Here is a 15,880-nt window from a genome sequence, read left to right on the forward strand (position 1 = left end):
TCCTCTTCATGGGTAGCAGCTCCTCACCTTCATATTCTAGAGAGTGTGACTAGTATGGATTTAGTCCATTGGGATCTTAGTTGGAGCTCCCATCCCTTGGGAAAGTCCTGTATCCCAGTGAGCTCTAATTGCATGAAGGTGATAAAACAGTTATCCATAGAGGAATGAATTTATTATATTTAATTACTTTACTCATTGCCAAAGAGGCAATTAAAGCCATTAGGTAGTAAAACAATTCATCTATGGCTACGTGTATAACTCCTCCCAGAGTTCAGCAGTCCTTAACCAGTCTATAAACTCCCCCTAAGCCCAGAATGTTCAAAAGAAGCCAGTCAAGGTGCCTAGTCATAGCCTCTTTGTTGTACTCCCTTGAGAAGCATAGAGGCTTCCCAACTATTTCCTCCTTGTGGCCCAAGTGTCGCTGTTAGACTTTCCCACTTATGACCTCCAAAGTAATTTCTGCGATGTGAGAAACCGATTCTGATGTCACTGCTTCTCTTGTCAGTTCTGTCAAAGGCAGCATCCTTTGATCCTTCTCTCTGGTTGGTCCTCGATGTGGCTGCTCATGGATGGGATTGTATTGGCTGGTGATATCACCTCACAATTTATCCATCATTACTAAAGTACAGGTCAGGTGTGAAAAAGAAACCCATCAGGCCCCACTGCCATCTTGGCTTCCCTTCTTGTCCCAAAGTTCCTCCTGCCAGCTGCCTTGTCACTTCCTCTCTCAGTGGCCAGAAACCTGACCTTGTATGCCTGAATCTCTACATCTGTAAAATAAAGGAGTTGGACAAGATGACCTCTAAAGCCCTGTCCAGCTCTAAATTTACAATCCTATCACCTTCCTCCTCCCCGCTCTGTGTCACCATGTTAGTTACAGCAGAAGGAGAAGGGGTGAGGGACCTTAGAGCCCAGTCTCCTCTCACTCCTCATCTTTCTTGACCTCTCAACAGCACTTGACACTTTTGCCCACCATCCCCTCCAGAAGACGCTCTTCTCTAGGTTTTGGCACTACTTTCCTCAGTTCTCCTCCTCCCTGCCACACTACTTCTTCTCAGGCTCCTCTATTGATCTCCATCTAGGTCATGCCACTAACTGTGGGCGTCCCCCAAGGCTCAATTATGGGCCCTCTTCCTTTCTCTCCCCTCTCTCAGTGGCCTCATAGCTCTCATGGGAGCTATGCTTCGTTTCTATGCAGATGCCCCCCATTTCTATTACAGGTATCCCTTCCTCATCACAGGGGTGAGGGGCACGGCACCCCTGCAATCTGGAAAATCCAAGTAAAACTTCTTGGCCCTCCTGTCACACTAGAGAAGAAGTCTGAATTTCTCATCATCTTTTATTGTTTACAGTAAAAGAAATTGTGTCTATTTATGGCATTAAAAGATGAAATGTGCTGATATTATTCAATACTACACATACATTTTATGCACTTCTGAGTTCCTAAACGTTTTCTGTATCTTTCCTGGCCTTTATGTGTCATCTGCAGCTTCTGTAAAAGTCCAGAAACTTCCCGTTTAATTTCTTATGGCAGCTTGAGTTATATTATATCACGATATGGAAGGGATACCCATATATATGGGACTCCATCTCTCTCGGGCTTTAGGCCAACTGAACATTTCAACTCGGTATCTCGCTGGCAGTTCAAACTCAATATTCCCAAAATAAAATTTATCTTCTGTCTCCAAACACCTCCCTCTTCTGAACTTCCCTATTACAATCCTGTTTGCTTTCCAAATTTTCCTAGTACCACCACCTTCTAGCGATCCAAGCTTTCAGCCTTGGAGAGAGACTGGACTCCTCACGCTCCTTCACCGCACAGAACCAAAGCAGTTGGCAAATCTCATCATTTCTATCTCTATGACTCTCCAGTATATTCCCTCCTCCTCCCTCACATATCATTCCCCCTAGGATAGACTCTCATCCTCTCTTAGCTGGACCTCTTACTTGGTCCTCCTTGCCTCAAATCTCTCCACACTCTCCTTCATCCTCTACTCTACTGCTAAATTGGTTTTTTCTCAAGGGTAGGACTGACCACACCAAGAGTCTCCTTAATACCTCCCACCACCCCAATGACCTCTCTTGTCAACACCTGTACCCCTAGGGCCTCTTCCTGTGACTTGTGAGTTCCTCCATGGATCCACAGAATCATAGATGTCAACCACACTCACCCCAAACCTGCCTCAGACCAGAACTCCCAGGACAACTTTTCCACCTTATTTCACAAAAGTTCCTCCCCTGATTGCTATCTCCCTCTTATGGATTGCCTTCTTCCCATGAGAATGTAAGTTCCTCAAGGACAGGAGATGCTTTTCTTTTAATTTGTAGAGGTATCTCTTCTGTATGGCAGGGGGCAGGGGCACAGCACCCCCAGGATCTGAGGATCTGGAAATTCTGAGTAAAAAATCTTGGCCCTTCCTTCATACCAAAGAAGAACTCTTCATTTGTTCTTTTTTCTTTTATAGGATGTTGACAGTACCTTTTCATAAAATTTGGCTTACATATTTGATCATAAGATATATGTAAGTCTGTGTTAACATTTCTAGCCTTTGCTTATTATCTACTGGCTTCCACGTGCTTTTCCCAAACTCTAACATTTTTAATTATTTTAAATTAATTTTAAAATATATTTATTGAGGGGATGTCCATCAGTTGGGAAATGGATGAACAAATTGTGGTACCTGTGGATGATGGGAAAATATGTGCTATAAGAAATGATGACCAAGATGATTTCAGGAAAAGCTGGAAAGAGGGCAACTGAGTGACTCAGTGGATGGAGAGTCAGACCCAAAGATGGGAGGTCCTGGGTTCAAATATGGCCTCAGACACTTCCGAGCTGTGTGACCCTGGGCAAGTCACTTTACTAGCCCTTACTGCTCTTCTGTCTTAAAACCAATACCCAGTATTGATTCTAAGAGGAAGGTAAGGGTTTTTTAAAAAGCTGGAAGATCTGCAGGAACTGATGCAGAGTGAAATCAGCAGAACCAGGAGAACAGTGTACACAGTAACAGCAATATTGATGAGCACAATGAGCAGCTGTGAAAACTTGGCTACTTTCAGCAAAACAATGACCTGGGACAATCCTGAAAGACTGTGAGGGGGAATGCTATCCTCCAGTGAAGAACTGCTGGAGTCATCCTTCCCATCAGTGTATCTTTGGTTTGATTTGGGGTTTGGGGTTATGTATGAGTGTGCTCTTACAACAGTGGCCAGTACAGAAGTGTGACAATAAAAATAAATTTTTGAAAAAGAAAATAAACATATATTTACTGATTTTATTAAAATGAAGATTATTTTTAAAAGAAATTATGTATATTTATGCCATTTTGATGATAGGAGTAAGAAGGAAGGTGTCGCTATTGTTGTTGGTCATTCAGTTATGTCCAGATCTCCATGACCCCATTTGTAGTTTTCTTAGCAGAAATACTAGAGTGATTTGTCATTCCATCTGCAGCTCATATGACAGATGAGGAAACTGAGGCCAAGAGGGGTAAGTGACTTGCCCAGGGTCTCACAGCTAATGAGTACCATATTTTAACTTAGGACTTTTTGACTCCTGGCCAGTTGCTTTCTTCACTGCACCACCTCACTGTCCCAAGTTAAACCTTACTTTCTACATTAAAACAAATAAACAAACAAAAGCCCTTACTTGATTCCTAGAGCTGTTTGGGTTTTCCCTCTCAAAATTATCTTGTATTTCTTTTCTGTGTCTGACACAGTGGAAACTACTGCTGAAACTCCTAGGAGCTCAGAGTACTCACCCCTCCCTGCTCTGAATCAAGCCCTATGCCATACTTGGTCCTCCGGGATCTTGCTGGAGTCAGCTTGGACTGAGATTGCTAAATTTTCAGTGTGAGTATTTCCGCCTCAGAAATCTGCTACAAAGCAGGGCTTGAATTTTTTTATTTTGTTGATTGTCTAAACTTAAGACAGTAATGGAGAAAATGTTGATAGTTTAGATCATGCCTAATAATAATATGATATGCAACCATTACAAAGAATAGAATGGAATGGAATGGAATGGAACAGAATGGAATGGAATGGAATAGAATGGAATGGAATAGAATAGAATGGAATAGAATAGAATGGAATGGAATGGAATGGAATAGAATGGAATGGAATGGAATGGAATGGAATGGAATGGAATGGAATAGAATGGAATGGAATAGAATAGAATAGAATAGAATAGAATAGAATAGAATAGAATAGAATAGAATAGAATAGAATAGAATAGAATAGAATAGAATAGAATAGAATAGAATAGAAGAATAGAATGAAGGTAAGCCCTGTCCCAAAGTATGGTGGTAAGTAACTCTCTCCTTATCTGTGGACTTGAAGGCCCTGTCCTGCATGACAGGTAGAGTAGAGTTGGTGAGAGACCAGAATTTCAATTTTTAACTGGTCCCACCTTTGGGGACTCTCCAGGTGAGAGAGTCTTTGTCCATCTGCTTCCAGTTTTGACCAAGAAGATGGAAGAGGCCAATCCCATGGAAGCTTATGAAGGAAAAGTCTCTGGGAAGACAGGAAGAAGCTTGAGGAGCTCATCTTGCCTCTCACTAGCTCTTCTCTGCCTTTATTTCCACCAATAATGAGAGAGAGTCCCATACCAATGGCCTTTGGGACAGGGGTTACATTATATAATCCATTATTTTATATATTTGTATATAACAAATTAATACATTATCATCACATCATCATGTTTAATAATTGAGCACATATCAGAGTGCCTGGCACATAGTAGGTGCTTGATTAATGTCGATCAGTTGACGACTCGAACTCTTCCCTTGGCTCCAGCCCTTTGCAATAAAAATCACTCTGGTAGATGCTGCTGGTTCTCACCACCTTCTCCCTACAAGCCTCCCAGGACCTCTTGATGCCCACAAGATTAATGCTAGAGGAAGGAAAAACAAAGGGCAGCTAAGGACCCAGTTGACCGAGCCCATCTCTCTGTGCAGGGGTCCAAGCATCCTTGGACAACACTTTGGGAGCTGCTGCCCTAGAATGTCCAACTTAGAGTGTCATTGGGAGGCGGGAAGCTCCTGCCTCCAGGCCTGCCTTGGGTCAGTTTCTTCCTCTCTATCTCTAGGCAGCTGTCCAAGAGAGTAAGTCCTGACCTGCTTTGGCGGAGGGAGTTTCCTCACCTAGACTAAACTTTTCATTCTACAGATGAGGAAACTGAGGCTTAGAGAGAGATTAAGCAGCATGCCTGGGGGCTTAACGAATGTTTGCCTGCTGGTGGATACAGGTAGCAGCTATAAGAATTGGACCCCACGCCCTCTGCCCCCAGCTTCAATGCCCTTCAATGGCAGCTCTTGTCTTCCCTCCCCCATCCTCCCTCTCCATCCCTCTCCCACTCTCTCTCCTACTCTCTCTCCCTCTCTCTTCACTTTCCCTTTCTCCCTCCTCTCTAATGTGGCACTAATGTGCCTTCTTACATATGCAAATGTGAGCTTTCAGGTTTAAATATAGTAACATCTCTCTCTGGGAGTAGAAGAACACTTTACAGTTTACAAAGCAGTCTCACATGCCTTAATTCACTTGAGATTCCAGATCTTTTCTATGAAAATGAAGAACTTTTATAACTCCTTGGCCCAGTGTCTTCCATCCCCACCCCCACACAAAAGACTCACAAGGGCTGGAAACAGCCTCACTGGCCTACAGCCCTTGAAAAGTAGAATGCAGGGGCTGCTGGGTGGCTCTGGATTGAGAGCCAGGCTGAGAGATGGGAGGTCCTGAGTTCAAATCTAACCTCAGACACTTTCTAGCTGGGTGACCCTGGGGCAAGTCACTTAATCTCTATTACCTATTACAGTTCTTTTGCCTTGAAATCAATTCTTCCTATCAATTCTAAGACGGAAGGAAAGAATTTTAAAAGAAAGGTCGGACACTTGGACTCTGCCACTTTGCCTGGACTCTAGAAATGTCTTTTGGGCTCCCTTCACTGAACCATGAACTTCCTGCAACCTCCCCTGTTTTTACTTTCCCCATAAATCAAATGCCAGGCTCAGTGAGCACTAAGGAGAGAAACAACATTGAGCCTGAGTTCAAATTCCAGTTCTTCTTATTAGCAGCTTGAGGAAAGTCCCTTTCCCTATCTGCATCTCAGATCTTCAGCTTCCTTAACTATAAAAAAAAAAGTTTGGGTGGAGAGGCTATAGAGGCAGAGGGATAGAGCATGGTGGAATAGGAAGAATATTGGATTTGGGTTCTGGGTTCAAATCCTTTCCCTGACCCTAACTTCGTGGCCTTGAGCCAATACTATCCCCTTGCTGGGGTATAGTTTCTTTATTTTTAAAAAAAGTTTTACCTTCTGTCTTAGACAAATAAATATCAGTTCCAAGACAGAAGAGAAATAAGGGCTAGGCAACTGGGGTTAAGTGACTTGCCCAGTGTCACAGAGCTAGGAAGTGTCTGAGGTGGGATTTGAACTCAGGACCTCCTATCTCCAGGCCTGGCATGCTATCCACTGAGCCACCTAGCTGATCTGGGGCTCAGTTTCCCATTTGTAAAATAAAGAAATTTGAACTGGCTAACTTTGGAGGTCCCTTCCAACTCCCTCAAGTCCTAAAGTCTCTGGTCTCCTGTCTCATGGCACATACAAATTATGGGAAGACTTACCAGGGTACATGCTGCAAGGTGTGTGTCCAAGGCCTTAGTCACTTTAATGTCTCATGATAGGAAAAGGGAATGACTTTATTTTATTTCTAACTCTTGTCTTTCCGGGTTCTAATCTCACCTTCTCCAGTTACTGTGTGCACCTCTCAGTGATGTATTAATAGCAACCATGAGAACTGGAATTTAGATCATGCTAAGATCTACAAAGAACTTTATGGACATTACATCCTTGCAGCTTCACAAGAGTTAAATCATCACCTCCATTTTACAGAGGAAGAAGCTAAGCCCTAGAGAGTGGAAGGGATTTCCCCGGGATCACAAAGCTGTCTGAGGCAGGATTCTCTTCCAGATCCCTTCAGACACCAAGTCTAGATCTCTTTCCGCCTCCCTGTGAGCCAAATGAGCCCTTCCAACCCCTCATTTTACATAGGAGGAAAATTGGGGTTGAATAAAACTCAAGTGCCTTGTCTGTTACCACCCATTTACATAGTACATATCCTGTATGTACTTAGTTACTTAAATATCATCTCCCCAATTAGGCTGTAAACTCCTCGAGGGCAGGGACTCTATTTGTCACTTTCTTTGTATCCCTGGCAGGTAGCACAGAGCCTGACACATAGTAAACACTTCATAAATATTTGTTGATTGACTCTTTGCACACAGGGAGGAAGCTGGGCTATAAAGGTAAGTCTTGGGACTCTACATCTAGTGTGAATCATTGGGTTTATATAGCCAGAAAGGGCCTCGGAGACATCCAGGTCAACCCTCTCATTTTATTTCTTTATCAGTCTTTATGGAAGGTTTTGTCACCAGGTGTTTCCTGATCTGTTCTTGCCACATTTGAAGCTTCCCATGAGGCCAAGAAAAACAGTCAAGCAGATCCAGCTGGCGTCATCTGACAGTCTGTGCAGCATCCTTACCCTGTTCCTCATCTCCCACCGCCAAGCTCTACCTCTCTTTGCTGTCTGGGGCAGCCACTGACCATTCGTCAGACCTGGGCTGCCTTTGCATGTTAGTCTTGTTCACATCATGGTGTTTGCGGTGGCTCTTGTTCTCCTGGCCCTGCTTTTTTCACTCTGCACCAGTTCATACAAGTCTTCCCAGGGTGGTAGAGAAACAGTAACAGACCTCCCACCTCAGGCACACACAGACCTCCCACCTCAGGCACTTACTAGCTGAGTGACCCTAGACAAGTCACTTCACCTCTACAAGACTCTGCTGTCTTCACCTGCAAAATGAGGGGGATGGGTTCTCTGGCCTCTAAGCCCCCTGCCAACTCTAAACAGCTAATCCTCAGATTTGTCATTTCTTTTTCATTTCAATTTTTCTGCCTATGAATTTCCTCTGTTGCCTATGTTGACTCCAAAGGCAGAACTTTTTGTTTCTTCATTTTGGGAGGAGGAGAGAGCTTTTTCTTTCCTCTTCTGGCTAAGGACTGGCCTATTCCTTTTCAGTAAATATCCACTCAGGATGGGCAAGAGGAGCTCGCTTATGAGATGGTCCAGCTATACGCCCCATAAATGCATCTGCATCTTACAGGAGCCTTGGTGCCCAGGGCACGTCCAAAGCTGAGAGACCCCCTCCAGATCTGGGCATGGGCAGAGGCCAGGACTCTCTTTGGACTCCCTCTGTGGCCCTGGATTCAGCCTGGTGCCTTAGCTTGAGGTACCCTGCCAACCCTACCAAGGCATTCTGGGAAAGGAGCATACTGTTTCCTTTTTAAACTCTTACTTTCTGTCTTACTAACAACTCTCAGACAGAAGGGCAAAAGCCAGCAAATGGGGTTGAGTAGCTCGCATAGCTAGAAAGTATTTGAGGTCAGATTTGAACCCAGGTCCTCCCAGCTCTAGCCGAATGGTCTGTCTACTGTGCCACCTACCTATCCCCACCCAGCACATCATCTCTTTAATTGTATATCCTTTAGATCAATATGCTCTAGATAGTTTGGCCAGTTCTACTGATGTGACCTTGCAGATTTGAACCCCTTAATTTGCATGATTTGTGGGGGCTTTCCAAATCAAACCAATATCTCTCCATTTTAATGATCACCTGGATTGGCTCCCATTCATCATTTCTTATGGCATGATAGTATTAAATCACATTTATATACTACCACCTCCACCCTATTTTGTAGAGATGGAAACTAAGACCCAGGGAAGGCAGAGAAGAAATTTGCCCAATGCCATATATATATATACAGTTGTCCAAGAAAAATCATTAAACCCTGGAAAAGTCATTCAAAGGGGCAGCTGGGTGACTCAGTAGATTGAAAGTCAGGTCTAGAGATGGGAGGTCCTGGGTTCAAATCGGACCTCAGATACTTCCTAGCTGTGTGACCCTGGGCAAGTCATTTGACCCCCATTGCCTAGCCCTTATCTCTCTTCTGCCTTGGAACCATACACAGTATTAATTCCAAGATGGAAGGTGAGGGTTTAAAAAAAAAGTCATTTTTTAAACATTCAAAAACCTGTCAAAAGAAATACACTCCATCATAATGAATTTTATTTAATCATCAGACCTATTCAAAATAATATTTCTTACAGAAAAATTAGAATTTGAAAAAATTCAAGCAGCTGCTTTGAGGACAATTGCCAGAGATATTTCTCTGTCAACATGTGTCCTTGTTGGGAGACACAGTTTATAAAGACTCATTTATAGGGCTCGTGGACAAGCCATCCCAAACGTTAGTTCCCCTTTCCCATATCTAAAACTGATACTGAAGCTGATACCGAAAAGGAACAAATTGTTTCTTAGCCAGAAAGGGGGCAGGGTATGGCTCAAAAGAAAAAGCTATCCTCTCCTCACAAGCCGGCAAAATCAAAGCCCTTCCATGGGACTAAATGGAATGCTAACCTGCAAAGAAAAGTCCATTTAAAACTAAGAAGCCTACATCTTTTCTACGCTGGTGGAAATTCTCACGAAAAGTCCTAGAAAGTTTCAAAAATTATTCCATACCAGGTTGAGTATGTATGTATGTATGTAGGAGATAAAAATGCTGCCAACCCCAAAGATTCAGACAAAAGCCATCTTGGGAGAATAAACTAGACTCTGTTTTGTCCCATATATGTGACTTCTGATAGCTAAGAGTATAGACTGGCATTTCCATATCCGTTATCTGATTCTGATTCCCTATTTCTAAATGTCGAGGTCCGGCACATCTTAGGGAAGCCTCATGCTTGACTTCTTTTCACTGACCTATAAACTGGAGACCCCAACAGTTTGCTTCCCCAGACTCTGGCCTTTGTTGTCTCACCTACAGAATGACAGGGGGAGGTGGGGAAGAAGGAAGAGACTGTACAGAGTCTCTGAAGCATCTTCAAGTTGAAATCCTCTGGCTTAGGGGCAGCTGGGTGGTTCAGTGGATAGAGAGCCAGGCCTGGACATGGGGTGACCTCAGACACTTCCTAGCTGTGTGACCCTGGATAAGTCACTTAACCCCTACTGCCTAACTTTTTCCTTGCTTCTGTCTTGGAACCAATATACAGTATTGATTCTAAGTTGAAGGTAAGGATTTAAAAAAAACTCTAAGAATTGGAAATTAAAGGGATGCCCATCAATTGGGGAATGACTGAACAAATTGTGGTATGTGCCGGTGATGGAATCCTGCTGTGCGGTAAGAAATGATGAAACAAGATGATTTCAAAAAGAGCCAGAAAGTGAACTGATGCAGAGTGAAACGAGCAGAACCAGAAAAAAATGCCTAGTAACAGCAATATTGTGGAATGATCAACTGTGATAAACTCGGCTACTCTCAGCGATGCAACGATCCAGACAGTTCTGAGGGACTTGGAGCGCATGTTAACTACCTCCAGAGGAAGAGTTATTCGAGTCTGAAAGCAGATCAAAGCATGCAATTTTTCACTTTAGCTTATTTGGATTTTGGTTTGAGGGTTTTCGTTTTATATGATTATTCTCTTACAGAAATGATCACTATGTCCCATGGTTCCATGGGGATGTGATTGGGCATTTAGACTCTAAATGACCACCCTAGTGCAAATATTAATAATATGGAAATGGGTCTTGATCAATGTCACATGTAAAACCCAGTGGAACTGCTTGTTGGTTATGGAAGGGGAGGGGAGGGAAAGATGAATCAAGTAACCATGGGAAAATATTCTAAATTAATTAATTAAATAAAAATTTTCAAACAAATACAAAAAAAATGATCAATATGGAAATATGTTTGGCATAATAATACATGTATAACCCAGATCAAATTGCTTGCCAGCTCCAGGGGGAGGAGGGAAAGAAAGGAGGGAGACAATTTGAATCCTATGACTTCAGAAAATTTATGTGGAGATTTGTTATTACATATAATTGGAAAAATAAAATATATTTATTATAATAAAAATCCTCTAATTCCTTGAGGCTAAAGCATTCACTTCTGGAGGGGTCTATAAGGGTTCATTTAACTGGTTCCTCCAGTCTTCCTTATCCTGATCCATTCCTGGACTTGCTAAGGAATTATCTCCCTAATTAAGACTGTGAGCTCTTTGAGGGCAGGGATCGTGTCTTTTTGGCCCTTCTTTATCCCCAGTGCTTAGCGCATTCCTGACATATAGTAGCATAACATATTACTATGTATTCTATGTGTATAATATTTTCCCATAGTATTGTTATACACATGTGAAATATTTTTTAAACCCTTACCTTCCATCTTAGAATCAATACTAGGTATTGGTTCCAAGGCAGAAGAGCAGTAGGGGCTAAGAAATGGGGATCAAGTGACTTGCCCAGGGTCACACAGCTAGGAAGTGTCTGAGGCCAGATTAGGACCCAGGACCTCCCATCTCAAGGCCTGGCTCCCAATCCACTGCGCCACCCAGCTGCCCTCTACTTTATCTTTTTTTAACCCTTACCTTCTGTCTTAGTATCACTTCTAAGATGGAAGAATGATAAGGGCCAGGCAATTGTAGTTAAGTGACTTGTCTAGGGTCACACAGCTGGGAAGTGTCTGAGGCCAAATTTGAACCCAGAACCTCATATCTCTAGGCCTGGCTCCCAAACCACTGGGCCACCCAGTTGCCCCCACAACTGTGAAATATATTACTGACAAATTAAGTGTTCATTGACTCCTTGTCTTGGCTTGGCTTCCATCTCTAACGTCCATCCCTCCTATCTGGATGTTTTACTGTGTGGAAACATTTTAAACCATCCTTTTTAGGTCAGCAGAAAATATGGATAAATAAAGCTATCTCCAGTCTAGAGTTCTAGGCACACTTACGTAAAGGAAGGAAGCTGTATCTGCACTTAATCAAATTTCTCAGAAAACAAGACCCTCCGCTAAATTTCTTCTCTCGGACCCAATGTCTTTTTCCCAGGAGAGTAGATTAAAGGTCATGAAGGAGATCGAAGACCCTGGAAAATGGATGAAAGGTGGCAAACAGTCCTAGAACTTCTCTAGTTAAAAGCATCACCTTCCCCATCATCTCCGAGAGTTATAGGAGCTAATAATAGCTACCATTTATAGGATTTTACACCTTATCTCGTTGCATGCTCACAAGAACCCTAGGGAGCTGAGTGCTATTGTTATCGCTGTTTTACAGATGAGGAAAATAAGGCAAAGAGTGACTTACCCAGAGTCACACTGTCATTATCCGAGACAGAATTTGAACTCCGGTTTTCCTGACTCCAGGTCCATTGGACCACCTCGCCATGATCTAGTGAAGAGCAATACTCACTTTCCCCATTCGGGAGGGAATGCGGTATTGTTCACAGGGAAGAAGTCTCTGATGATTTGGGGTCATCAGCTTGGGCAGTGGGGGGCAGTGGGAGAAGCTCCTTGAGAGGAGGCTCAGAGAGGCCGGTTGGGTTTAGGAGGAGGCTTCTCAGGGAGCACTCCCAAAGAGCGAAGCGACTATTCTTCCATGAGATGGAGTAGATTATTAACCCTGAGCTCTGTTTGAACATGCTCTTACATTTGCCTTGTTCAAGAGTCCTTTAAATGTTATTTTAAAATGTCCCGTGCAGGAGGGGAAGGGTTATGGGGAGGGGAGGGAAAGAACATGAATCTTGTAGCCTTGGGGAAATATTCTAAATTAACTAATTAAATAAAATAATTAAAAATAAAATTAATTTTTAATTATTTATTTAAAATTAATTAAAATAATTAAACATAAAAATAATTAAATAAAAGCCCCCCCAAATCAAATCAAATGTCCCGTGTGTCTTCTGCCTGGACCCGACATGCAGTCTCACTTCTAAGACAGAAGGTCAGGGCGGTTTGGGTTTTTTAATAGAATTATAAAATGTCTTAGGAGAGCAAGATGTGTGAGGGCATGGTCTGGTCTGCCAAGTTGGACATGCCTCTCCAAGGAGGGCAAATCTCGAATGTAGACCAACGCTCACTAAAGTTGCTTCTGGAAGCCTCGTGCCTAAAAGCAGAGGACATTCCTAATCGTCTTTGCCAGTTGCAGTCATTGGGGTCCCAGCTTCCATCCTCTTCCTCTCTCCAAGCCGCCAAAGGGATTTTCCTAAAGTGTAATTCTTCGCACGTCAGTCCGCCATTAAACCTGCACACACACAATGAGTGTCTCCCTGCTGCCTTTAAGCTGAGGCTAGGAAGCCCTTCACCATTGGTCGCAGCCTCCCTTTGAGATCACGATTATGCTTCGCTCCCTATTGTCAGCAGGAGATCCAACCACCCTGCGTTCCCCACACAGGCTACTTCATCTCCCCTATTGGCATGAGAGGTCCCTAAAGCTGGGCATGGATTCCCCCTTCATCCCTGCCATCCAGTGCCTTATTTCCTTCAAACCTCAAGTGCTGCCTTCTCCGTGAAGCCTCTTCTGCTCCCCTGGCTGCCAGGGCCCTCTCCACTCACCCCCAACTGCCTTGGCAAATCAACCACTCAATTCAGCATTAAACATTAGGGAAGTGCCTACAATATGCCAGGCACAGTGCCTGGCACCGTATATTTTGTGTATGCTTAGATATAAACATGTCTCCCCCAAAAGGATGTGGTCTTATTGAGGGCAGGGACTATTCTAGATCTGTCTTTGCAGTAGGGTCCTGGGCATGGTGCACCTACTAAATCCTTGGTGATGGATTGCTTGCATTCAAAGACACATTGAATTCCCTAGGGGGTTTGTGTGTGTGTGTGCACACACACGTGTGCTCACGTGTTTAAGTTGAGGGTACAGTAAGTTAAGGATTCAAAAATAGAATTTTTGAAAAAGAATTAAAATAGCTCCCCTCAGCACAGTTTAAGAGAGTGGAGAGAGAGCACCCCTCACCCCTTTGGAAGACCAGACTGCATTGTAGGAAAAGACCAGCAGATGGTAACAGAAAGCTTCAGGCCAGAGAGGAGAGAATGCCAAGGCGAACTCGTGGGGGAAGCAGCTGCCAGCCTGAGCCCATCAATGGCTCCATGGGGGAGCAGAGAGCCCAGAGTAGGGACATTGCCTTTTGAGCAGGAATCTTCCTGGCTAGACATGTTTCCCAGCCATGAATGTTCCCTGGCCATATGTGTTCCTGGCATGTGTACTCTCCCCTCCTGGTGATATGGTAAACTGTACGTGTATGTGTACTCTCCCCTCCTGGTGATATGGTAAACTGTACGTGTGAGGGACTCTTGTTACTGGTTCTTCATTTGAAATAGTTTGTCAGAGAACCATATATCTTGAGCTATCTTCTAGTTGGTTGCTAAAAGGAATATGGCAGGGGCTGGTAGCCAGATGCTCCTTTACCTATCTTTGGTGTCACTCATTGATCAACCAATGAGCTCCTTTTGGCGAGACAGCTTTTCATTTGTGAGCACCAACCCCAGGGACTGAAATATGCCTCTTCCACTTTAAAACTGCCATCTTAACTCCTTAACTTGGTCTCCCCTTCCTTCAACATGCAACGCAAGGGTCACTTTCCAAGGGAAACTTTTCCTAACCTCCAATTTGCTCCCTTCTCCAATTATCTCTGTGGAAATGCTGTATCTCTCCCTGCTCTTTGAGGATAGGGACAGAGTTTTTTTGCTTTCTCTTTATGTGCCTAGAGCAGAGGTTAATTTAATCATGTGTCAACCACACGGTGGTTGACACACGATTAAATTGAATGGAATAGACAGTCATGTGATCATTGGCAAGCTAGTCAATCAATAGGCATTTATCAACCACTTACTGTATCCTCTATCCTCTGCCAATTGCTGTTCATCCTTCATTTTTGAAGAGGACCAGTGGCATTACAGGGTGATGTCTCAACTCCAGCGTGGGTTGGATTGAAGAGAGGCAGAGTGGCTTGAAGTTGTAATCATAGTTTCAAAGCCATCGCAATCCAGTGGCAAGACAAGAGTCAGAAGAACTGGCAATAGGTTGCAGGGGATGACCTCAGTGTCCTTGATGTCTGACCAAGCTCTACACACTCCCCAGCACCTTCATCAGCTCCCTTCGTGGCCTTTGGGGCAAATTCTTCTCATCTGCCCCTTCCTCCAGGGAAGTCCTCACGTGTTTCTTGTAAACAATTTCGGGGTCCTCTGGGGATACAAAGAAAAGGTGAGAATCTACCTTTCTAAAATTCAGTTCCCTCAACTGTAAAATGACGATAATACCTGTATCTGATTACAACATGTACTTTGAGACTTCAAGCCCTTTGCAAATCCCAGGACACTCTATAAGGGGTGCTTATTATTATCATTATCCTTCATTATTGTTGTTGTTCTCACAAGTATTCAACGGAGGTCAGCTAGACATGATCACTGTTCTCTCGAGTGTGAAAACTGTTTCATCCTGTTCTGGCAAACGGAGTTGTGCTTCCTGCTGCCAGGCTCCTATGGTTGATGAGCTTTTCAGTCCACACTGGTTTGGAGCTTTCTGTTGCTTCTCTGACCATTAGGGGAGGAGGCCAGAGGAACTTCTTTCAACAATGGAGGAAGCGTCAAGACATGAAAGTCTCAAGTTTGGAGACTAGTATAGCTGCGAGGTGTTTGAGATCTTCAAACACAAATCTGAAATTCCTGGGAGACCAGAAGAGAAAGAAGACTGGGTAAGAAGTCTTTGAAAACTCATTCTAAAGATAGGCTTATGATTATGCATAGATTATAGTCAACAAGGTAACAACTACCTTTTTTTCAACCCTTGTCTTCTTAGAATCAACACTAAATACTAGTTCCAAGGCAGAAGAACCAGGACTAGGCAACTGGGGCCAAGTGACTTGCCCAAGATCACACAGCTAGGAAGAATCTGAGGACTGAACAAGTATTTATTAAATGCCTTCTATAGGCAGGACTTTGCACTAATCAATGCTAGGGATAAAAGAGGAAAGGAAAAGCAGTCCC

The 15,880-nt window shown here is 43.5% G+C and overlaps 2 long non-coding RNA genes across 3 annotated transcripts in view; one reads left to right on the forward strand and one right to left on the reverse strand.

Moving 5' to 3' along the window:
* LOC100013408 (uncharacterized) overlaps window positions 1-15,880 on the reverse strand; it is a 28,842-nt gene that overhangs the window by 11,753 nt on the left and 1,209 nt on the right. Inside the window, exons 2-4 of one of the 2 annotated variants that reach the window (XR_008912698.1) lie at window positions 15,155-15,559; window positions 14,728-15,079; window positions 12,687-13,127 (exon numbers count right to left, since the gene is read on the reverse strand). This is a non-coding gene — a long non-coding RNA (uncharacterized LOC100013408). Of the gene's footprint in view, window positions 1-12,686; window positions 13,128-14,727; window positions 15,080-15,154; window positions 15,560-15,880 lie in introns of those variants that run through there. The other variant, XR_001623187.2, reaches the window with a different exon arrangement.
* LOC103094193 (uncharacterized) overlaps window positions 15,507-15,880 on the forward strand; it is an 11,652-nt gene continuing 11,278 nt past the window's right edge. The window contains exon 1 of the long non-coding RNA XR_469614.2: window positions 15,507-15,588. This is a non-coding gene — a long non-coding RNA (uncharacterized LOC103094193). The remainder of the gene's footprint in view (window positions 15,589-15,880) is intronic.

This window comes from Monodelphis domestica, chromosome 6, assembly GCF_027887165.1.
Source record: "Monodelphis domestica isolate mMonDom1 chromosome 6, mMonDom1.pri, whole genome shotgun sequence".
NCBI classification, from domain to species: domain Eukaryota; kingdom Metazoa; phylum Chordata; class Mammalia; order Didelphimorphia; family Didelphidae; genus Monodelphis; species Monodelphis domestica.